Source organism: Lissotriton helveticus, chromosome 1_1, assembly GCF_964261635.1.
Source record: "Lissotriton helveticus chromosome 1_1, aLisHel1.1, whole genome shotgun sequence".
Lineage (NCBI taxonomy): Eukaryota > Metazoa > Chordata > Amphibia > Caudata > Salamandridae > Lissotriton > Lissotriton helveticus.
In genome coordinates, this window is record NC_136057.1 from 537,612,676 (window position 1) to 537,637,573 (window position 24,898).

General features: G+C 43.6%; 1 protein-coding gene across 3 annotated transcripts in view; it reads right to left on the reverse strand.

Annotated features, from left to right (window-relative positions):
• The window catches only part of EPS8 (EGFR pathway substrate 8, signaling adaptor), a 1,030,589-nt gene extending 1,005,906 nt beyond the window's left edge, over positions 1-24,683 (reverse strand). For all 3 annotated transcript variants that reach the window (XM_078674027.1, XM_078674024.1, XM_078674021.1), the window contains exon 1: positions 24,461-24,683. The gene's annotated coding sequence lies outside the window, so the exon portion shown is untranslated. The remainder of the gene's footprint in view (positions 1-24,460) is intronic.
• Between the last annotated feature and the right edge of the window lie 215 nt (positions 24,684-24,898).

The following is a 24,898-nucleotide window of genomic DNA, read 5'->3' on the forward strand; positions in this document are numbered from 1 at the left end:
CTTTTCGCTGTATATTAACAGGATGATCCAGTATTTTGAGAATCATCCTACTGACGCCCCCAAACTGGAAGGCAAGCTGATCCCTCTGCTAATGTTTGCAGATGACACCTTGTTAATTTCCAAAACGCTGCAAGGCCTTCAGAAGGCTATAGTGCGTTTCGAGGTGTTCTGCAAGGACTACGGTCTTACCATTAATGTGAGCAAGACAAAGTTTATGGTGCTGCACAAGCAAGTGGTTATGAATGGTGTTTTGCTAGAATAGACCCAAGTCTTTTCCTACCTTGGTATAACTTTGGGTTCTAAACTAGATTGGAAACCTCACATTATCAGCTGGCTACCAAACATGCACAACTAATTGGTGCCCTAACAAAGGAACTCCGCCTCTCAGCTACTAAACCTATTGCCCCAGCGCCCAAAATTTACAGTACTAAAATCAGCGCGTCAGTCCTTTATGGGGCAGAACTATGGGGGTTTAGCAATTTAGCATCACTACTGAGCTCCCAAAACAAGTTTGTGTTGGGAATAACTGGCTTTCCACCAGCTACGCCATTACTGCCCCTCTTTTATGATTTGGGATGCCAGTGACTAGAGGACGTAGCATGTTTTAGACCTGTGGCTTACTGGAGGAGACTGTGGGTCACCCCAGAGCTCTCCCAGTACGCTCTGGCTTTCCTCGAAGTTAGAGATGCTGATAGCGTCCACAGAATTCCTTGGATGAGAGAGGCCAGGGCAGTTTATACTGCCATGGGCTTGACTTCATTGTGGGAGAATCCTACTGTTAATCCTTTTCCGCCTAGAAAGGCTTTTAGGGAGCTATACTGGACGATGGTCTCGGTCAGACGTTTTAGGACTTCTACTAGTCCATCGCTCACAAGAGACTTCCTGGAGCTAAAACTGCTTACGAAGGGTACTGGGATTTCATCACACTTCGCGGAGATAGGAAACTGTACCACCAATTTAGGGTGGGAACGCTTCCCGTCAACTCTTTTATCGGCAAATGGCATGCTAAAACCAATACAAGTTGTCCATTTTGTCCATCTCAGCCGGAAAGCATAGCACGTATTCTGTTTATCTGCCCGAGTACAAATAGCCCAGGCATACGTGGTTGAAGCCTATCTGTCTGCTGAAGGGAATTACCACTGGCTTTAAGGATACTTAAAACAGATTGTTCAGAACCCACTGTTATTGCGGTCGCTAAATTTTTACATTGGATGTGGGTAATCCGTGCGCGTAAGTTAAGCCAGAACTAAAACTGTTTTATTATATTTATATATATTTATTGCAAAATCAACTCTGTGATGCTTATTGTATTTTGGCTCTGGACTTTTTTTCTACGCTTTTATAGTTTGTTTTTTTACTCTTGTTTTTAGATAAATTGTTGTGCATTGGATGGATTAACTTGACGATTAAATCTTTTTGTAGTGCTGCTCTGTTACTCATATGAGAATGGAATGTTTACTTTTTTTAATATGTATAGTCTTTTATGATATGTATATCGAAATAAAGACTCTTGAATTGAACTCAGTTGGTGCGCTGAAATTATTTTATGGAAATTATGGACAAAGGTCAGACAGACCTGTTTTAAAAGCATATATGGCCAGGATACCGCCTCAGTTCCAATATGGAGCCGAAATATTGCATATGAGTGGCAAAAATATATATAAGCCATCCACACACCCAAGGTTTACCTGAACCCTTCTGTAGTGGGATCAATGACTTGTGCCGTCTTATATTACTTGTTTACCTGATTGCATATTGATATGTTTCTGTACATTACTGTTAACCTACTATGTTAGTGATTATTATACTGCTCCCATTATCTTTGTTCATTCCTGCTGCCCCTACCCCTGTCTCTGTGAAGCGCTCTGATATCTGTAAGGATCTTGTTCGCGCTATATAAAACTTTGAATAAATAAATAAATAAAAAGGGGAAGGAATATTGAAGAGGGAAAATGTATAAAAAATCTATTGTCCCTACCCAAATCCTCTATGATTCAGACAGTAAGAATAGAAATGGGCATGGTATCTTGGAAAAGCAGTGGCACGTATGGCATTAATAAGATGATGGCAACACCTGGGAAAAAGGGAGGAGCAAAAAATAGCAGCGGGGGTCAGGAAAACATTAGATACAGTATGTAAGGAACTAGGAGTTAAATTGTGCCCTCAGGACTTACAAATTGATATCGTAAGGCAAGAACTGAAGATACTAGGGAAAGAAACTTCGAGACCAGGATTGCCAGTACCCAAAGGGGGAAAGAATCTGTGAATTTTATGACGAAGTCATGGCTATATGATCAACAGTTCCCGTACATAGATATATTACCCAATCGCTGTCTTAGAAATGAAGTTTTGATATTACGAATAGGAATTAATCCTGGTTATGAGATTGATGGGATAAAAGGGGTTATGACGGATTCTGAAGGGAAGTATAAATGCAACTGAGGCACAAAATAGGATATTTTGCACATACTACTAGATTGTTTTAAGGTTCTTGCTGCACAGAATTTTTTTTTATGACCAATATTTTTAAAATACAGTATTAAAAACCGTGCACAGGCAGAATTGTTAACCGAAATGTCCTACACGGACACAGCATGTGCACTTGGGAGATTTATGTTTGAAGTTAAAAAAGTCTTCAAGAGTTTATAAAATCAGGAATTGTATTAATTATATTTTATGATAAAATGAATTGGATTAGGAAAATATAACTAAGATGTTGATTAATCATGAAATAGTATTTTTAATATGTATAAATTATCTAATGACACTGTATTATGAAAAGATTGAAATGCCCTTATCTTTAAGGACCAAGGGTCTAAATAAACATTCCTTTTGGTACTGATAGATTGTCACTCTTGCTTTTCTCCATTGAACGCAACATTAAAGTTTTGTTGGGATTTGAACTGATTTATTTTTCTTTCTAAAATCTATAACTCCGGTTATATGCATCAGACTTTTTGTTTTGATGTCTAAATTTATATCAAAATGAATTTTTACAACTTGGTGTCAAATTTCTTTTGAGGCATGTCAATTACTTATCAGCCATGTTGGAAACCTGAAATGCTTAACCCATGTTCCTCTAGTAAAGCTTGACTGTTTTGTGCCACTCTACCAGGACTGAGCTAAAGATTTATTATTGTGAATCCAAAGGACATATTTTGAGGTATAGCGAGAGTATTAAATAGTTAAGCCTAACTAGCCTCATTGCATAAAACTCTACTTTCCTACAGTGTGCATTTGTCAACCATAGGCATGGATGCTGCAGTTGCGAGAACATGTAGGGGACGCGCTGGGTGTCAGGTGATGGGCACCACAGTAAAGACAGGAGAGAGCAGATATGAGAAGGCATATCCTGGGGTAAGGAGGGGCAGAAAAAACTCTTAAAAAGGGAGTTTTTCTGGGTGGAGGTTTGCAGAATGATTTTCATGGTTTGAATCGCTTTTACTGCTGTTGGGAAGGGGTGTAGCAGTGGAAAAAAGGGGGTGGGAGTAAGATTATACATGCAGGAAGGCAGGGTGTTCAAGGTTTACAGTTTTGATTAGAAAAGTTAAGTTGAGATGCAGAGTACAGATGCAGGGACCAATGACTGAATTGAGGAAATTGTGAGGGTGTAAATTTTTGGTGGGGGTAGGATATGCAGGATGCGTCACTTATGTATACTGAGGCGGCTAGTTTTGCAAGGCAATTTGCCTAGAGTTGGCTAATGCACAGGCGGTGTTATTTTTTGCAAGAAATTAAATCATCTGTGCGTCACACAACTATAGAACAAGTTTCCTTTCTGTCTATCAACCCTGGTGAATAGTGTGCTCATAATGGATAAAATCTCAACAGAATCCAAACCATTATCTTCCCTCTCCTTTGGAACGAATGTCCAGCTAAAAATCAAAGTAACGTGCCACGGACCTCCAAGATACAATGTGATTACTTTTGAAATCGATTCTTCGATCCATGTCCATTTTCATATGAGCCGGAAAAAAATTTTTTTAAACCAAATCTGACTTTGGACATGTAGGATACATTTGAATTCTGACAGACAAGAATAGGCTTCAAAAAGTCAAAGATAGGTAAGTGCTCAGTCTTCATATAAGTGAGGTATACACGCATAAAAAAATGAATAGTACTTTTTTGCACACAAAATACAACTATGCGCCAAATGTAGGTAGCAATCCTCAAAACATCTGGAGTGTTTTCCAAGGGCCACATTCGAGGCTACTGTTGTGCACGCCAACTTGTGGGTCCATAAATAACACATAGTGAGACCTAATGGGCATATTTTGAGAGTGTGTTATCTCAAGGCTCTGCACTTAGTAGGCACTGAGGCGTTTTTTGTTCCCTTCTTATTTGCACTTCATCTCCCAAACTCGTATTGGTCCCTAGATATCAAAAACACCCTCAGTGCCAAATCATTCAGTTGGCTCAACAATGGCCATGCATTCTACCGCTCTGTACAGTCACCCTTACCCTGCGCATAAACCCTGGATCACTCCCATCATGAACCAAGAAGGAGCTTGCACACTCGCAGTTGCAAACAGCGGAAGGCACTTTGTTTTGATATGTTTGCCATGAATGAGTCCACCTGCCTTTGCAAACTTCAACCTGCTTTACCAATCTTCATTTCAGAATGGTTGATCTCAGTTGGGGCTAGTTAACAAGACTGTTGCCACATGTGCTCTATAAAATAGTTTTCCTTTGCTGCTTTAGTGCTTCCAGCATAAGTTGAGTTCTCACATCCAATTAGGACACACAGCTGCTACTGGGCTTGTTCGAAATAAAAATAACTATTCAAGGTAGTTAAGTTAGCAACAATTGTACACAATAGAGTCTTGTTGCATGCGGATCAGTAATGAACAAACGTGGCACAGAATACATTATTGAACGTATCAGAGTTTAGAAGTTGTAGTGAATTTTAAGACCTGTGTGGCAGGACTCTGTCTCAGTCAAACAAAGGTAAGTTCAATATTAATTTGTAACTAGCGTTTGGCAAATGCAATCAGCTCTAAAATTACAGCCTAAACATAGGTGAACCCCTAAATCCAATTCAGCAATAACAGTTGACTTTTTCAACATTGGGTATTTCAAGTGTCTTCCATCTTTAGTGGCTTTATCATGTTCATCTTTGTGTCTCAAGGCTTTCACGCCAATTCACACTACACAAAAACATTGCTGAATGCCCACGTGGCTGCTAAAACTTACTTTAAGGGACAAACGAATACAGGACCAAGCTCGCCATTTCTTTTGTCACCATGTAGTCCTGCACACAAGTAGTTCTGGTCAGTAGAAGGTCTCTGCTAAATGCTGTGTAGTGTGGGTATGTTTAGGTTTGAAGCTAAGACCACCTACTAAAGACGCTACACGCCCTGTTAAAAAAAAAAAGAAAAAGTCTGCTTAGCCCAGTAGCACTAAAGAAAAAGCTTGGAACCAAAAGAAGAATGGATTCTTGCTGGTCCATAGAAGAGGACTTTCTGCTGCCTGACCAAGGACCTTTTGAAGGCTCTGTTCCACCCTTTGTCCTTAAACTCTACTTCCAATTCTCCATTGCAAAACCGGGAGTGCCAGTTTCCTGGTGTGGTTCGCATGGATATTGGGTTCTTCCTCTGTTGCCGATACTCTCTGCTAGCAGAGCCCGTTCAGGCAAGTGTTGGATGTCGAGAACAGGTGGCAGGTATGGACAAAAGAAATCCTAAAGAAGGAGGCCGGAGTTTGGAAAAACTAATGCTCAAGGAAGTGGAATGAAATTTAGTTTCTAAAACAAACAAATCTGTTGAATTGCGAAACCTGCATGAAAATCCGCAGCATACCAGGGACTGATCTGAAATGGTACGGTTGAACACGCATTGAGGTGTTGCCCCAGAATCATTCTCGAATCAGTTGGAGGGTTCCCTCTGCAGCAACTATCTCAACACATTGAAGGCACTAATTTGATGGCTTCGACTTACAGCTGCAAACATTTAATCCACATCTGTTTGCACTTACCATCACATGTCTCAAGCCTTTTAAACTTTGGGTGCAACCAGGTCAAGTCAGAGCATTGAATATCTATCTGGGTTACCAGAACAGCGAGTCACCATTATCTGGAGTCAACATATCAACAGCTACTCCTGTCTAAAGACATTCTTTACAAAAGACTTGTCAACCAACTATAGGATCCCCCTCCAGTACAGTGCAAATTCAAGTTTGTTTGAATTTAAAAAAATGTAACTTTATAGATTATGGAAATACTTTATTCCATCCATTGAGCTGTATATCATACTGATGCTGCAAGCAACGGATACATATTCTTTTCGATTTTTTTCACATATGCGTTATAGTAGAACCATAAGGGGATATTTTCTTTTTAACCCTTTGGGTGCTGGTGACGGAACCACTCTGTCACCAGCCTCAGACGGGCTGTGCTAATGACGGAGTGGTTCTGTCATGGCCCGGCCGCCACGCCTGCGCGGCAGCGATTTCACGCCTGCGCCAAGCGTTCCATTGAGCGGGCGGGGCCGTGACGGAACCACTCCGTCACAAGCACAGCGCGCCCGAGGCCCGTGACGGAGTGGTTCCATCACGAGCATGGCGGCGCCGTGCGGCCCCTCATCCCCCCTAGCGCTGCGGCGGAATTACCGCCGCAGCCAAGGGGTTAAAAGGTGCGTCAGAAATACAGGCTGAAGCCCATTTTGTATTGCTCTCAAATGTAGGAAAAACCCCTGCTGGAAAGCTGGCTCTGCTGCTAGGATTAAACCAGTGTATTACTTAGGTCATGCTGCCTTATCCAATGAAGTGTATTGGAATATGTATTTTGTGGAGGGGGTTTACTGACGTTCAGGTTCCTCAAAGTCTTTCATTGGTGAACATTATCTCACATAGAACTGCGCAAGTCAATATGCACACAAACTAAAAGAATAAAAAACATTTGGATTAGTGCCATTTATAGTTTTAAACCAGCATCACGTAGAGAAACAGTTCAATAAAACGTGTACTGTAAAGTCTGCCAATATTTTCGTCACATAATAAAAGCAGAAGGTGTGGCCAACTTTGAGGTAGAACCCAAATCTCTTTATCAACTTGAGCTCTGGACAAAAGAAAGAAACATCAATTAGCTACTTTATGGTTGCTTCCTGAAAGTACTCTACAATATAGATCAAATCTGTGTTTTAACTCACATTATTTACAAGCACCCAATTAAGAAAGTATGAAACAACTCAATGATACTCAGTTTATCGACCGCAGATGGATCAAAGGCTGAGTGGACCCGCCGGGATTTTATCCTGTGACCAGGAGGTCTAACACAGCTCCCTACAGTGGATGCGTTAGTTCACTAAGTCGCCAGACTACACTTAGTAGAGTTGGTGAAGAGAGAGAAGCTATGACAAAAAACAGAAGGACATACATTTCGAAGGCAATCCCCTAAATCTCATCATGTCCTTGTAGTGTGGGACCTTGAGTTGGGTGTGAGTGAAGTCACAAAATGTATGTGACAATCTTTTTTTTATAAAAACACAGTTTACATAAAATACAATCAAATTAAAACATCACACAATGCAAAATATATGGAAAAAAAAAGAAGAGAAGAAAATTTGACAGTAGACTTTGTCATTCTTACTGCATTTGCTTTGAGACAATTTAATGACTGGGCTGGTTCAACCACGCTTGTACCGATTCACTGAACCAGTTATGTTAGAATAGTTTCATATATCGCTCGGGCGCTCCGAGGAGCGTCCCGGCGCTTTTTAAGAGAAATTAAGAGCAGATGACAGGGGCGGATGAACAGAACAAAAGACTATTGGACAAAGAGCCAGGTCTTCAGCTCCCTCCTGAAGCCCAAAAGATTAGTGTTTAATCTCAAGGGGACAGGCAGAGAGTTCCAAAGCTACGGAGCAAGATAACGGAAGGAACGACCACCAATTCTGACAGATGGAACTTGTGCCAAGGCCAGGGAAGCTGACCTCAGAGTCCTAGACGGCAGATAAAAAGCCAGTCGATTTCTGATGTATTTTGCACCTACGCCATGGAGAGCCTTAAAGGTCAGTGTAAGAGCCTTAAAGATCACGCGCTTTTTGATGGGAAGCCAGTGAAGTTTTTTTATTAATGCCGTTGCACTTGTTCTACGGTGCAAGCCAAAGATGACTCTGGCAGCGGCATTCTGCACAACCTGCAGGCGAGAAAGGAGAAACTCCGGCAGGCCTAGATAGAGCACGTTGGATAGTCCAGGCGCGAACCTATCAAGGCCTGAACCGTCACTTTCCGATGACAGAGAGAAAGCAACGGTAGAAATTTCCTGAGCATCTTGATGATGCCAAAACACTTGCCGACGAGGCCCAAGATCTGGGGCTTCATCGTGAGGCGATCATCGACCTGCACTCTCAGATTCTTGACCTTGGAAGAGGCGGCCGTGGGGGGAAACAAGGCCGGCGGCCACCATGATTGCCATCTGGGGTCATAAGAGCAACCAAAAAACAGCAGCTCTAGTTGAAACTAGAACTGTCCAGTAGACCTAGGGATAAGGCGCTAGTCCAAAAATTAAGACTAGAATATAATTTAAACTTAAAACGGAGGAAGAGGGAACTCCAAGAGGAGGCATGGGATAACCTTGCATTGGCCGCAGATTCATCTAATAAATTGTTCTGGGAAACTGTCAACTCGACATTTCTTAAAAATGAATCCTAACCGAACCTTCTATGCCACGTTAGCTGTGATGAATGGGTGGCACATTTCTCTAGCATGTTTAACCCATGTGATTACAATTTTGAGAGTCCTACTAATCCAAGTAAATTGCCAACTATCCCCCTAAATATCACCCTTGATGAGGTGGAGTTAGGTATTAGAAGCAGCAAAGGGGGAAAAGCACCGGAGCCCGATGGTGTACCCATCTATTTATATAAAACTGTGTTGGATCTGTGGGGCCCGATTCTCACCAGGGTTATTAATTCGGCAGTAACAGCGGGAGCTTCCACTACCTGGGGTGAATCCGTTACTATCCCCCTTTTTAAAAAGGGGAATAAATCAGAAGCCAAGAATTATAGGCCGATCTCCCGATTAGACTCATCAGTTAAGGTCATGAGCAGGGTTTCATTAGCAAGACTATAAGAGTGGGTCGCAAATAATGGGATACTGTCACAGGCACAATATGGTTTTAGAAAGAGGCTGGGCACGATCTAACAGAGTATTAACTTAGAGCTTTTAATTGGTAAATATACATGTGCTAAACAAGGACGGCTTTTTTTATGTTTTGCCGATCTTAGCAGTGCCTTTGATCTAGTGGAACACGCTACACTTTGGCCAGTTCTACTCAATCTCGGGGCCCCGGAGACCATTATTTACTTTTTAGCTAGGCTATACGAGAAACTATCGACCAGAGTATGGTATGGCCAAAGGGGCGAATGTACCTCTAATTTTAATGTAAAACGTGGTATCCGCCAAGCCTGCGTCCTAGCACCATTGCTTTTTACCCTATTAATGAAGTTGACACTGTTCTTAAAATGATACAGGCGGACGACCGCAAGCTGAGGGCCAGGATGTACCAGTTCTGCTTTACGTGGATGACGCAGTGCTTCCATCTAGAACACGGTTAGGCCTTCGGCGGTTAATTGATGGGTTTGCAAATGTTATTAATGAGAGGAAGTAGTTGATTAACAAGGCTAAAACATACACAATGGTCTGTGGCTCGAAACCCAGGAATATGAAATCTTCTTTTAAAAGATGGGAAGAAAATGTAGAATATTGATAATTTCTGTTACCTGTACACTTCGCTGGTGACGGTAAATGGATGCGTGAAATGTCCAATGTTCGGGCTAAAATGACAAAAAGTGTATATGAAGTCTTTAAGTTCGCATCTAAACTGGGGTATTGTAGCATCGAAGACATGACTGATATTTATAAAGCTAGATGCGCCTCTATTGCACTATATGGCGCAGGGGTTTGGGGTCACCATTCCAGCCAAGAATTGCAAACAGAGGAAAATTCCTTCTTAACAAAGCTTTTATGTCTGCTCGCCTCAGCATCCTCTGAACAGATTTATTGCAAAGTGGGGCTCAATTATTTGTCAGACTTGATTGTACTTAGACCCCTACTACTCTGGAGATCAATATGGGTAAAGAAGGAGACTATATTCACTAAAACAATTATTAAGGACTGCCTGTGACTGGACAATTGTCTTAAGATCCCCTTGCTCAAATATATAGATATGGTATACAGAGATTGGTTCAATATGCTGATCCAGGAAAACCCAAACGATGTAACAGGATTGACTAAACAGGAGATAAAGAATACTTTCTTGTACCATAAGAAGGAGTGCAGGCTGAGAACTGTAGAGAAGCAATCTACATATCGGTTCTGCTACCTGCATTTAGATACGGATGGCTTTCAGGGCTATCTAACAGTCACGAGACCATCACACCGCTTTGTTTTAACAAGGATGAGACTTGGCATTGCTCACCATTTAGTAGCATTTCCCATAATGAAACAGCGATCAGCCTCCCCCTGGGGCTGGCGCACTAAACAGAGCACCTTGCACTTTTTACTTTTGTGTGACTTGTATTTGGATTTTAGAATTGCTTACTTTAAACTACTGTTTAAGAAATATAACGTCAAAACCATCAATGCTGCTATGAGTTTATTGTCTACATTAAGAGAGTCCAAGATTTGTTTTTATGCTGCAACATACATTTTAAGATCAATTCGTGCCAGAAAAAGTATGATGTTTTAATGTTATTATGTACTGTGACTGAACTTTTGCTGCTTTTAAAATAATTAGATTTTAGTCTCTGTGTATGTAAATTTGCTTTTATGGTTGATACCTTTTAACCGAATAAAGCTTATTGACTTGACTTGTATGCAATTTTCATGTCTTTAAAAGACACAAAATGTATGTGACAATCTTTTTTTATAAAAAAAAACACAGTTTACATAAAATACAATAAAATTAAAACATCACACAATGCAAAAATTTTGGGGGAAAAAAAAGGGAGAAAAAAATTTGACAGTAGACTTTGTCATTTATACAGCATACCCTTTGGGACAATTTAATGACTAGGCCTTTATGCACCAAAACTTACAACATCTACAGAGCCAAGTATTCCCATGGATTATGCCAAAATATGTGTCGATGCGTTTCGATGCTTTCTGTTAATGTTCCAACTTTATAAAGACCATAGTTAATTCAAGTCTCTCTGTACACCTCGTTATATAGCCACTGTAAACATCCTGATGAGTGAAGGTACTTTGCCCCAACTGTTGTTCAGCACAATTATTTGAACAGTGCGTTGTCCCTTCTCTTTTCTACTGCTGTGTTTTCTTTCAATTTAATACACCTCTATTTCAGGTTAAGGCTCCCGGCTGACTCTCACGGTTTGCTCAATTAGTGCGTCACATGTCTTAAGAGCGTCGTGGACCCTTTCACCTTCATTAGCATTAACTTAATGTTCTGGAGAAATTCTTTGTATATACGCGCTCCCAACCACTCACATACAACAGCTGAGGGACTAAAGGCTACAAGCCTCCTCTCGCTTGTAGCATAAATCAGCTTCAATTCAGCAGAGTGTCGGGGCCATGAACGTAATCCCTTTCGTTTGTTGGAACCAACAAAGTGGATAATACTGTCAAAGTTTCTTCTTTTTTTTTTATATACATTTTGCATTGTGTGATGTTTTAATTTTATTGTATTTTATGTAAACTGTGTTTTTATAATGTCACAAAAATGTTGTGACTTTTAAAGACATGAAAATTGTATACAAATGTTTTAAATAAAAGTAGTATTTGTGATAAATTTGGAGTGACAATAGATGGGTTCTAAGAATACAGCGGGAGTTCAATGTATGTGAAGCAACTACTGTGAGATTTAAAGGTGTGTCGTATTATTGTAATATTTGTCCTTACTACACTGTAAGGTACAGTCTATTTCGAACTTATTTTTTCATGCTCAATGAAAGTCTTTCATGAGAGTCCTGTTTAACAGGACCTGCCGAGCTGGAAGACCATTTTCCTCAACTAAAATTGACAGGAGTCCTAGCTCACCTGAGGAGTTCACGTTGCCCCCTCTTGTTATGCCTGCCATCACCCAACTGTCCCACAGGCTGGCCATAAAGTACCTTCAAATTCTTAACAGACCTACCAGAAGCAATCACTGATTATTCACCGCTATCAGAAATCTTCTTGTCGAACCTCGTTTGTGTTGGAAGGGAGAAAAAACAACGTCCTCTTTGATGGTGGTGGTTTCTCCAGGGGGCACCCTATGTTGAGCGGTGGCAGCACCAGTCCTTAAGGAACTGCAGTAATGCCGGACAGCAAGATGTCATTCTAGCTGATAACTTCTTCACTCAGTTTGCTTCCGGAACTGAACTGCATCACTGGGAGATCCCTCAACTCGGGTTGGCTTTGCTCCCACTGGTAGGTGGCTGCTTCGGTGTGTCCCACATGACAGGCACATGGTGGGCTTCTACTCTAACAGTCTTGCGTCCTGCAGGACCTAGCACCATTTTCCTTCTCTAAGCAGGAAGGCATACTTCTAGGCGATAGGCAAGTCCTTAGCTCAGGAAATGTTCCCTCACCTCTGAGTGACTGGCTGTCATGTAAACAAAAGCCTCGGCCACACAGCAGCTTACAACGCTGTTGAGCTCGTACATCATTGGTCAAGAAAAACTTGGAGCAAAGTTTTGGCGTTTGGAGTCCAACTTTTATACTCATTTTTAAAGAAAAAGATGATAATCCACTGTCTAAAGTCCTGGAACCAGTTGGGGGAAGTTTCTTTTCTAGGGTAATTTTCTGGCTGTATGCAAATACAGCCTTTGTTCAAGGTGGTGAATCGCACACGAGGTAGTGATGATGCTGGCTCCAAAACAAGGGTGAAATGAAGTGTGAAGACTCTGCACCTGGCAGTAATGAACCTTCATGAAGTAGGAATCAGGGGCAGACAAAAGGGTATACCCTGCCTAGAATCATCCCCACCTTTAACAACAGAATCTGTAGATTTGTCACGTTCCCCGACCATCCACCAAAAGGCACTGTTCAGGAAAAAAACAGCAAATCTATGTTAAAAAGAGTCCATATATAATGGTTTAAAGTAGCCCGGTTTCCATCCTCTCTAGCTTTACTGGCTGGGTCTGCACACTCCAGCCCCAGAAATGTAAGAAATACACATCCACTGTCTGGGGATGGTCCATCTATCTTTTACTTTTGTGCCATGCTGAACCAAGGACCTTCCTAAATGGGCCACACTGGTCCCAGCAAACATACCTGCATTATACACAGTTTCAAGTTTCACTGCAATGTATTTACCACACAGTCAACACAGGGGTCTGGGTGCTACAATGAAGCAGATGATTTACCCTTCAGGTGGTAGTAGGCCACACTCTTTTTCCAAGAGAAAAATACCCAAATACTTCTCTTCAGGCACCAGTGGCAACCTGCATGGATCAGGAAAGTTTTGTTTATAGTTGTCGGTCCCAAGAACAGTTTGTTCAGTAAGCTGTCTTGCACCCAGTCTCGGGATAATTCACTTCCACAAAGGAGTGCCCCATTTACCCATCATGCAGACCATTGCAGCTAATTAAGTTTTAACGTTCAAGTCGAGCACCACCAAAACTACCTCTGCCACTGGAAGTTTAAGCTTACTTAGTGAAGCTCTCTTAATCTTAAAATGAAGTCTCACAACAGAACATTCAACTCGTCAAAGTGCAGTCAATAACCTGTATCAGTAGATTAGCAAAACTGTCCAATAAGTATAGGAGCATTATCATTTAAGCCAGTACTATCTAGCCCATCTCCGCAAAGGGTAGTGTTTTCCAGAATCCCACACAGGCCCTTAAAACCACCAGTATTGCATCCAGATTTCCAGTTATTGCATCGGTCTCCAAATGGCACATGGGCAATCCTAGATAGTATCTCTAACAATAAATATTCATAGGTGGAAAGAGCAAGTCTTGGCTTTGTATCAATGACACAAGTTTATGAATAAGATAAAGATGGAGAACAGCTACTTGGAGAAGGGGATGGTATGTCCCTATTTGGGAGTTCAAGTGGACAACAATCTAAGGGCCTGAATACAAGTTATCAGGTAAAATGGGAGTATAGTACCAAACCAGGTGTTTGGTATTAGGGGCTGGCACTTCCGCCACCTTTAACAGCTACTACAAACATTAGGACCTGAATGGGTATTCACACGTGGAACCCAATATTATCATTGGGACATGGCGGTTTACTACCACGTTTTTTTTTTTTAAGGAATTCCAGGAAATTTCTCGCTCCCAAATGAAACTTGCTCTAAGCAGGTGTAGTTTGTGACTAGAAAGTCAAGCATTAATACTTTGTGCATCAAGACCACCCATAATATCACAACAGGTAACATTTGTAATTCAGACAACTTATGCAGAAATACCACTCCGCACAAGTGTAGAAGGGGTATTTGGCCCAGTTGCTAGGGATCCATACTAAGTCGGGCCCCAGACATCAGGAGTAAAAGGTACAACACCCAGTGTTGAAGCCATAGCCCTTGGTGCCCTGTGGCCCTCTTGTAGCAACTCTGACACTATCATTTTTCATACTGCCCTACTATCCGGATGAGAGTGTCCACTGTTTTAATTAGGGCTGATTTACTGATAAGCTGTTTTTTGGCTAAGGAATCAAAGAACTCACTCTAAGTTACAGTGCTCGGTGGAGGATCTTGAGCATAAAATGGTTAACACGAGATGAGGCTAACCTTAGCACATATTCAAGTTCCTTTTTCACATATATAAAATACTAGAAAAATAAAGGGTCTATACCATCCTGATAAAGGACAGGATTTTTTTTATGCAGTGAGACAATATTAATGTATTTGAAAGCTTTCCAAATTTTAACTCATATTAATGTTAAAAAAAGATAAATATGGAATAAGGATGGAGTATTAAAAAAACACTGATTGAAATAGAACATAGAAACATAAAATATTGATGAACAAGGGATTTGTGGTAACCTGCACTTTTATTGAGACCCATACTATACAAACAGTAGCACTCTGGATAGAGTAGGTGTGGGGATTTACTCATGGTAGAATGTAAGGCTTGTTGCTAGGTTGATGGAATGTTGTTCTTTAAAGTAAGCAGATGAGACTCTGGAGCAGTAAGCTGGAGATCGTGTTACCTGTGTACTACCAATAAAGATTACCATCTTATTTCTGTTTTGGAGACATCTTTACAGTAGGGTTGATTGCTCTTCCAAGCAGCACATTTAGAAGATTTCTTTAGCAGATTCTCAGCCAACTGGGCTCAAAACCACAGTGGCGTTTCCTTGAGCGCACATCTGCTGAGAACTGGGACAGTGGGCAATCCTACATCTCAATTGATACATTTAAGGACCTGACGCCTGGCTTTGAGAAACATTCTTCTTAGTAAAGGACAAAGCGAAACACCACCAAGCTATTCCAACCTTGCAAACAGTAAAACGTTGCTGATTGTATTCATAATGACCTCCTCATATGATTTAAACACATTTAGAGTTGTATTATGAGCCACACTAAGGGCTAGGACCAGCTCGCTCTGTGTGATGTACAGATTGTTACTGCCCCAATTGCCAGTAGTAAGATACATTATTTAATCCCTTGCCTGCGGGGCTAATTTTCCCACTGGGCGAGGGGGCGCGTACAGCGCCCCGGTGCTCATGACGAGCTCAGATCGTCATGAGCCACGGTGGGCGTGTGCTTATGACGAGCTGAGCTCGTCACGGCCACACCTGTTTCTTTCGAACGCTCAGCACAGTGGGGGAATTAGCCCCGCGTGCGAGCAGTGCGGCCATTATGACGAGCTCAGCTCGTCATGAGCACACGGCCACCGTGGCTCATGATGAGCTGAGCTCGTCATGAGCATGGGAGGGGTTAACTAGGATAAGCCCTAACTTAGTTCTGGAGATAGACCCAACTTCTAGATCTAATAGTCATGCAGTTTAGGTGTGCAAAAGAAGTAACTTGCTTTTGCTCTGGAGTACCAGAGACACGGGTCACCAGCAGTAAGCACAAGTATTCACCACGAATGCCACTCAGTAACCAACCAACTGCCCCAGAACCCAGAGAAAAGCCCCCACACAGAGATTTACATCTACCCAGATATAGTCTCTTTGGCAGTGACTGTTCAAGAATTCCTCATTATCCTGTGTACATTCTGGTCTGTAGTAATGTTCCAACTTCCAAAGGGCATAGCCTATTGAACAAAAACAATCATTTTATATCATTACATTTTAGATTCTGTATTGCCCGGACACATTATGTATCTGGTCTTTGCTACCATAACACACTGTGTTCATATTCTATCTTTCCAGCTTCATCTTGTTTTGTGTTCAAAATGCTACTGAAGAGTAACTGTAGTCAACAAAGGGGGATCCAGGAGGGCAATATTTAATGGGGTCCAGCGTACGCGCCCTAGTACTGAAACAACAAAAGAAATACGCTGTTCCCCAGAAGTGCATAGAATAGGCGTAACCAAGCCAATAACTGGAACGGGGGAAACACCAAGGAGGGGGGAATCCCCCTTTCGGAACCAAAACCCTCACACACCCAGCAAGCTAGGTGTCATGCTTCATCATTTGGGTTCTGCTCTTTGTCAGACTGGCGCTGCAATGTCTGACGGGCACCCAAAAATGGGGCTCTTTACCGGAGTTCTTCTGTTCCTGCTAGTGGGTGCATGTGGGTATGAGGGCTTATGGGGAAGTGTAGACAAGTGTGAAAGTGGGAATTAAAAACAGTTAGCAAATCCACGCAAAATATTTAATGGTGTGGTTCACTACCTTACTAAAAACAGTGAGGAGATGAACACCCGCTAGTGCAAGGATCCAGCGGTGTGTAATCTACCTAGCGGTCGACATGTTTCATGCAGGAGGTGCAATTCGTCAGGACCTAGAAAAATAAGTGAGTGCTACACAAAGGGGAAGGGGCGTATACTACCTTCCACTTGGAATGGACAAGCAGGCCGGATGGTCCTGCTGAGTCTTAGTGGGACCCTACTAAGACCGAATTCAGGCGTCAACGGTCTTCTCAAGTGTGCTGGCACCCAAGGGTCAGGTACCTGTCCGCACGACGGACGCCGCCACATCACCTACCCGCACCGTGGGGATTGAGAGACCGGTCTCTCAATCCCCACGGTGCGGGTAGGTGATGTGGCGTTGTCCGTCGTGCGGACAGGTACCTGACCCTTGGGTGGCCCACACCGAAGCAAAGAGGGGGTTGTAAGCTGCTTTACCGGCCAACACTCCGATTTGCTGTTAACACCACAAGTTGTCAAGTGTGGGATCCTAGCCGGAACGGCCACACTGTGCTACTTCCGGTCCTGTGGGTATTTTACAATCACAGAAGCACAGCCCTGAGCCCCCAATGCACTGGGAGCAGATGACTGCCCGGGTCACCATCAGATGCGCATCCCTCTCTTCTCCTGTATTATCTGGTGTAAACACAGCTTTGCACCACTGAACCCAACCTGCAAAAGTTGTGCCCCTGCTGGGCACGCCCTGATCTCATCAAGAAACACTTCCAAGTGACGTTTATTGATTAAGGTCCCTGCTTTAACAGCGGACAATTCTTCCCCCATGCATTAACGACTGACGGAATGACTGACTTCAGAGAACTTCTCACAAACACGAAGGACGAGGCCTTAAGCAAACTCTCTTAAAAATAAAGGAAAAGAGTATTTGGTGACTGAAAGCAGGCAACTCTCTCAATCACACTATGTCAAACAGATCAGTAATTGCGACGGGATGGTAGAAAACACAGCCTGTTTCCCAGAGAATGCTATCTGATAACAGTGGAATCCATGCACATATTCAGTGTGAAATCTGAAATCACAGTTGACATCAGAATGCCCCAATCTATTACTTTTAAAAAGATATAACAGCTAAGTATCTGCAAAAAATGTGTTAAATGATGGCCTTTTACTCCAATTCATAGAGCATTGGTGTTTCACATAAAGTGGGTGTTAGATTTGGGGGTCTCTAGTTGGCACAGGTAGGTACTTGTGACAAATAGGGACCCTTGTCTCTAGTCAGGGTAAGGGGGTACACTCCTAAAATAACCTCTGCTCACCCCCTTGATAGCTTGGCACGAGCAGACAGGCTCATCTCAGAGGCTGTGTGTAAAACATTTGTGACCACATATAGTAATCAAGTGACAACACTACAGATGGACACCAAACAGGTTTTATATAAAAAAATAAGTATTCTTTATATAGACTTAACAAGACCACAAATGACAAACAAATCCACAATACTGTACTTAAAATGGTAGGTTTAGCTTAATTCTCTTTAGATCTTAAAATGCAAAACTTTGAGTCAATGTACCTTTAGATGCGACACCCAGGGCAACGAAAGTGTTGCAGCGATGGAAATGCGGCAAAGTTCCGGTGCAAAGAAATAAAGATGTGAAGATCTTCCAGATGAGGCATGCTTCTCCGATGTTGCAAGAAGTCTCAGCTCAATGAGTCAGCTGCAGCGGCGACACCCTTGTTCAGAGATGCGACAACAGCGGCTTTGGTGGCGACACTTCTCCCTCGATGCGAGACGCTTCCGCTCGATGCGACAGCGGCAGCGGCGACACTCTTGTTCAGGGATGCAACAACAGCAGCACGCTTCTCCGTGGATGCAAGGCGCTTTTCTCAATGTGGTGCAATGCATCAGCTACAGAGGCAACATCCTTGTTCAGAGATGCGACGGCAGCGGCTGCGACACCTTCTTCGGTGCAAGACGCTTCTCTTGGTGGGATGCGTCAGCTACAGCGGCGACACTCTTGTTCAGAGATGTGACTGCAGCGGCTGCGACAGTGACACGCTTCGTCCTCCTGAGTCGCGCTTCCAGCTCCTTGCGACACACAGTCCCTTGGAAGGCCCCAAAACAGCAGCAGGCACTTCCTTCCAAAGAACTCTTGAGGAGCTGGGGGTTGAAGTCTATTGTCCCTGAGACTTCAGCAGGAGGCAAGCTCTTCTCTCAAGCCTGTGGAGATCCTTTACAAATTGAATAAAGTGCACACAAAGTCCTTTCTCCTTTCTTTGGCAGTCAGGCAACCACTGCAGGCCAATCCCCCAAGCAGCACTTCAGCTTAGGGATAGTCTCTCCTCAGTTTCTTCAGGTTCCTCTCCTCAGCAAAGGTTTCTTCTTCTTGTGCAAAAGTGATCTAAATTCTTGGGATCAAGGTCCCACTACTTATACCCCAAAATAATTTGTCCTCTGAAGGAAGAGAGACCTTTGCCCAGTCCAAACCAGTTCTGGAGCACTCTGTTGACATGACTCCTTTCCTTTCACAGTGGAGGGCAGAAACATCAGACACCCCTACAGGAGGTGGAGCAAGCATTGTGGAGGGAAAGCACAGCGCTGGAGCACTTTGTTGACATGATTCCTTCTCTTCTTTCACTGTGCAGGGCGGAGACATCAGCCGCACCCCAGGAGGTGGAACCAGCATTGTGAAGGGAAGGCACAGCCCTATTCAGGTCCCAGGTGCAACTCCTCCCTCCCATCTAGATGCAGATCTCTATATTCACCACTGGGCTGACTTATTCTGTCTCCTGGACCCCCCCCAGCCCTGTCACTCAAAACTCCAGACAAGGAATACACAACCTAGCAGAGGCAGGCTTGGATAGTTAGCCAAGAAAATACCTACTTTCTAAAAGTGGTATTTTCAAACACAGAATGTTAAAATCAACTTCACTAAAATATACATTTTATCATTCTGAGTCCAGGCATACTGAACTCGAATGTCTACTGTGTTCCCAGAGTCAGTTAGGATTATAGGATGTAATAATCTAACTGCCCATAGTGGCCTATGGAGAACAGGTAGTCTTGCAATAGTGAAAAATGAAAATGGCTGTAATTCACTATTAGGACATGCCACACACACCAAGGCATGTCCTACCTTATACATACAATGCACACTGCCCTTGGGCCTACCATGGGGCGTCTATTATGAAGAAAATGGAAGGTTTAGGGACTGGCAAGTGGGTGCACTTGCCCAGTCAGCATGGCAGTACCAGACTGCACACAGGCGCTGCAATGGCAGACCTTAGACACACTTTTACAGGCTGCTTCTGTGGGTGGCACAACCAGTGCTACAAGCCCACCAGCATTTGGTTTACAAGCTCTGGGCACTCCTGGTGCAGTGTACTAGGGTCTGACAAGTAAACCAAAATCAGCCAATCATGGAGTCACTAATCCATACATCAATTTATAATATGGAGCACTGGCACTGTGGCACTGGACAGCAGTGACACAGTGCCCAAAGCATCTAACACCAGCAAAATCACATGAGGCAAGAGCAAAAATGGAAGGAAGACCCACACCAATGGTGCCAGGTCTCATGGTGGGTATATAAAGGAATCCACAAAGTCAGTGCGTTATATGGCCTAGAGGTCCCTTACATGACAAGCAGCGTAGATTTTGGGGGAAATTATTGATATGTTTTGAGATTAACGTTACCAGGAGACTCCATGCAGAAGAGGCATTATTTTAATAACCTGTTGCATTACAGGTGTTGTACAACTGGTTCACGATAACAAAAGCAATTGGTAATCACATACTTGAAAAAGAACAGATTTAAACAGATAACGAATCACTTAAACCTGGTGTCCCTGCTGGCATGGCTTTATCTAGTAACCAGATTTGTGATACAACATTAAACCTATTGGTTGCTGTGATAAAAGGAGTAAACACGATCAGGCTTGCACAGATGAACAACTGTTATGTCACATTAATTGGTATATAGAGAAAAACCTATCAAATACCTTTTTTCAAAATTTTGGTAGACTCAGCAGCCAGCCTTCCAATGTCCATAAAATGCAGGCCTGGGCGTAGTTCGCTGAGTTTTGCTACATGGAACTTTGTGAAGTGACAAAAAAACTCTGCGAAGTTCCACGAGTGGCAGAGTGCAGTGCGAACTACCATTCGCGCTGGTCTTCCTACCGCTCGGGTAGAAAGTCTACCCAGGCGGCAGCTCACGCTCCTGAACTAACTGTTCGCGAGCGGGGAAAAAACCTGCTGCACTACGTAGAGCAGAGTTTTCTGCACTCTGCAAGTTGCGCGGAGTGCAGAAAACTCCGCAAACTCCGTGAACGTAGCGGAGTTCAATGCCCAGGCCTAATAAAAAGAGTATTAGTAGAGTAGCAGTACCAAAAGTTATCAGCACCTAGCAGAGATTCTTGATTTGAAAAGTACATCACCACAAAGTCCCGAGTCCAACACATATACCAGAACTCTCTGTAAGAAATGTAATTTAGAACAACAGTTGTTCATCTGATTGGTTTCACTTCCTGGATCATAGAAACCTAGGTTTCATGTTCAGAAACAGATGCGCCCAGTGATCCTGTTGTGGTCAGCCTGAATCCTAGCCACTTATAAATGTTACAGGCACGCACACCATCTACAGTGCCAGACATCCCTTCTACTGAGGAACAATATGTTTTTCGTTTATGATACTAATACAGTGAAGTGTGGATAAGACTGCTACAAAACCGGTCTAGATTTGGAGAATATAGCAGGACCTGTGGCATAAGAGTATTGTGTCAGGGTATTTGAGGCAGTGCTTCTGAATGAAGCTGTGACCGCACAAACAATTTGGCATATGATGGCTACGGCCAGGGCTTAAGGTGTGGCGGGTCTTTCCTGGTCGAATACAGACTTTGGAAAAGGTCCCTATATTCATGACCTTAACTTTGCAATCAAATACACAAATGGATTTCTCTACAATGACTTTGAAAATCCTTAATACATGTGAGGTGCGTAAAACCGGTTTATATTCCATGTTTTGACTTATCTTGCTTCTCCCAAGAGTATTTGCGTTATCCAGATGTTGTACGTTTGTGGTTTTTTTCCATGCAAGACATGAATGACTTGTATAGTGCATATTTAAATCTAGTTGCCTCCAGGCATGTTCACAGTGTGGGTGTGTGGTTATGATGGGAAACTGAGATTGAGAGCACCTGTAGGTGGTTCGTAGAGGTATTCAGGCTCCATGCACATACAATCATTGGCCTCTATGAAGGCCCCACAAAGCAATGGTCATTTCCACCAATTGCTAATCGGAATTCTATGGCAAAGAGTGTGAAGGAGATAAACAGAAATCAAAATGTTGGCAGGAAAAGAGAATGCAGGCTTGAAAAAGTGAGTGGGTGGGCTGTGTGTGGGGGTGCATGGTGAAGGGGAGGCGATGCAAGTAAGTACACACAGAAAGACTGCATAGACAGTAGAGAACAGGAAGGAGTTGACGGGAGAAATACAGATGGAGATTTTAGAAAGATGTGGAGATTAAAAGGGCACAAGTGTATACAGGAGTGAGAGACTACAAAGTAAAGCAGAGGGATAGGAAGAACAGGAGTGACTGAGACCATCACCAAATCCACAGATTCGTAATCTTTAATTGACAATACTATATATCCAGAATGTAAAGATTTTCAGTTCCAAATATTTACAACAAAATTATTATTGGTACCCATTTAGCGATAATGCTAGCCAACACTGGCAAACACAGTATTTTAGATTTCCTTCGGGCATGCATCTGCTGTATGACTGTACACGACAGAAAACTCACTCAGAACAGAAAAATACCTATACTAGTCAGGTAGCACGTAGTGTCAAGCACTCAAGGCATTCCCTGAATTACACAGGCCACGGCTCTTGTAAATGACTCCTACTTACACTTTGACCTGACCCTTGTAGAGATCCTCACATCTCTTTGACCCACTCAAGGCACTGGCTACTGCACTGACCTATGACTGACCATGACGTCACCTCCGGTTTATAGTGTACGTTTGACATTGAACATATGCTTAGTAACTAAAATTGGATTTTTTCTTCTTTACCATATTTTTGTCAACGTATCCCTATATATTCTTTATTTCCTTAATATCACTTGAGTGATGTCACGCCTTGCGATGTCATCAGGGTTAACGTGTATGTCATTTCCTCTACTTTTGGCATAGTGGTAAGCTGCCACTGGCTGTCGTTTCGCCATTGAACGACCATCAACCTAACAAATGCTTAACAGTTCTCTGGTAGGCTTGGAAATTGTGAACATTGCCCACCACCCTTTTCCAAACGTCATCTAAAATTCTCTGATCACGTGTATTCCGACTGCCGTCCTGTCAGCATTTTACCAACGTGTATAATAATGTTAAACAACTCTCTGAAGGCCTGACAGTTCCACTCTACAGTAAGTGACTTCAAAGCTCTTTCTTTGCAAATTTCCAAGCTGTTCATATTTTTCACTTGGAAAATTAAGACACTGCATATGTTTCCGCATCCCGTGAGCCTCTCCCGGTTCACATTTTCCACCTGTAGGATGTGTGGTTTCATGCTCCCATATATCCTTAGAAACGAAACCAACATGCATTTTTTTCTGCAAACCTACTCTACTTCATCCTAAGTGCTTCTTTTCCTTTCTGGAGTTAACATATTTTGGGAGATTTTGAAAGCAACTGCCAGTGTTATATAACTGCAGTCATATTAATTATTAAAATTCAGCGATCGTCGAGTCTATTCCGATGATGGTGTACTAGTCATGAAATCTAGCGATGTGGTGAATTCAATACTGAACACCCTCTGGCAACTAGAAGCTGCGCACATCAAACAGGGCGCCCAGCCGCTTTCAATTTTCATACACATAATATTGGGCGTGGGGCTTCCTAACTCTGGCGGGAGGTAATGAGACACGTTTGCTCGTTCGCCTGGCAAAGGCGGACGTAAAACAGGAGAGATCACAGCGAAGCCATCAGCTGTTTTGTAAACACACTCTGGTCGTGTTTATTCTGGAGGTCAGCTGATGAACATCGTTATGTTGTCTTTGTAGTTAGCTGCCTGTCTGTTCTGCCAGCCAATTAGATAAGGGGGGGAGGGGGTTGCTTCTTTAAACTCATTGTGGGGTGGGAACAGTATATTTTGTTACATCAAGGTGAAGGCAGGCAGAAAAGAGTTTACCAACACCCCAAGTAAAAAACAAAAAAAAGTATATGATCTATCTTGGTGAGGTCTGCCTGTGGTGGTTCCGACTGCAGTGTTTTGTTAAAGTCTGCAGCACAGGGCAGACCCACACCTCAACCACCGTTCCCGGGTCACAGGTCATCGGTGTAGTTCTCCAGGGGTGCCCGCCGCTTCCACTGCTCCCCATCTCTCCCAGGCAGGGCGGCTCTCGTCTGAGGAGACGCCGCTCTGCTCCGCACAACAAACCTCGAGGAGAGCAACTCCCGCCTGCAGCACCTGAGACGAGAATAACAACAGGTGGGAGAGCCGGGCTCCGACCATCCGCTCACAGAGCTCCCTTCCCTCTCACTGTGCGGCGCCCGCATCCGTCCCCGGCGGGGAGATACTGCAGCGGTGCCCGAGATGTCTGGGCCGGGAGCCTGCAGCGGTGCCCGGGATGTCTGCACCGGGAGCCTCCCTCGCCTCAGGCGCGCCCTAGCCCCGTCCGCTGCTAGCGGGAGCGCAGCGGCTGGCTGGGGCGCGAGGGTACAAGGAAGGAAAGTTGCTCGCGCAGAGTCAGGTGTCTTACCTGTGGGTGCACGTGGGGTCCCGACACTGCTACCGACCCTGGGCGGTGTCAGCTTCCAGGCCGTCCGCCGGCCGTGGCTCTTCTCCAAGTGAAGGGGGGAGCAGTCGACGGACAAAAGCGGTCACGCAGCGCACATTACGAGCGGGACCTGGAAGAGGCTGCTGCTGGCGCCGCGCTGCTGCTCCTAGGCTTCACTTTCTGCCTGCAGCCCGGGAATTAAAGGAGCGAGGTTGGGTTCCGCCAGACCTGACTGCTGAGGCACGCAGAGGGAGCCTCCTGCTGGACGTCGGAACGCATTGCAGAGAATCAGGCCTCACCTGCTCTGAAGTGAAGTAACCCACCTCCGCTCCCTCATGTGACTGTCAGTCTCACCGATGGGGGTGCGGCGCGTGCACATAGGTCAAGCAAGCACACTCAGAGGGAGATCCCAGCCGGGGG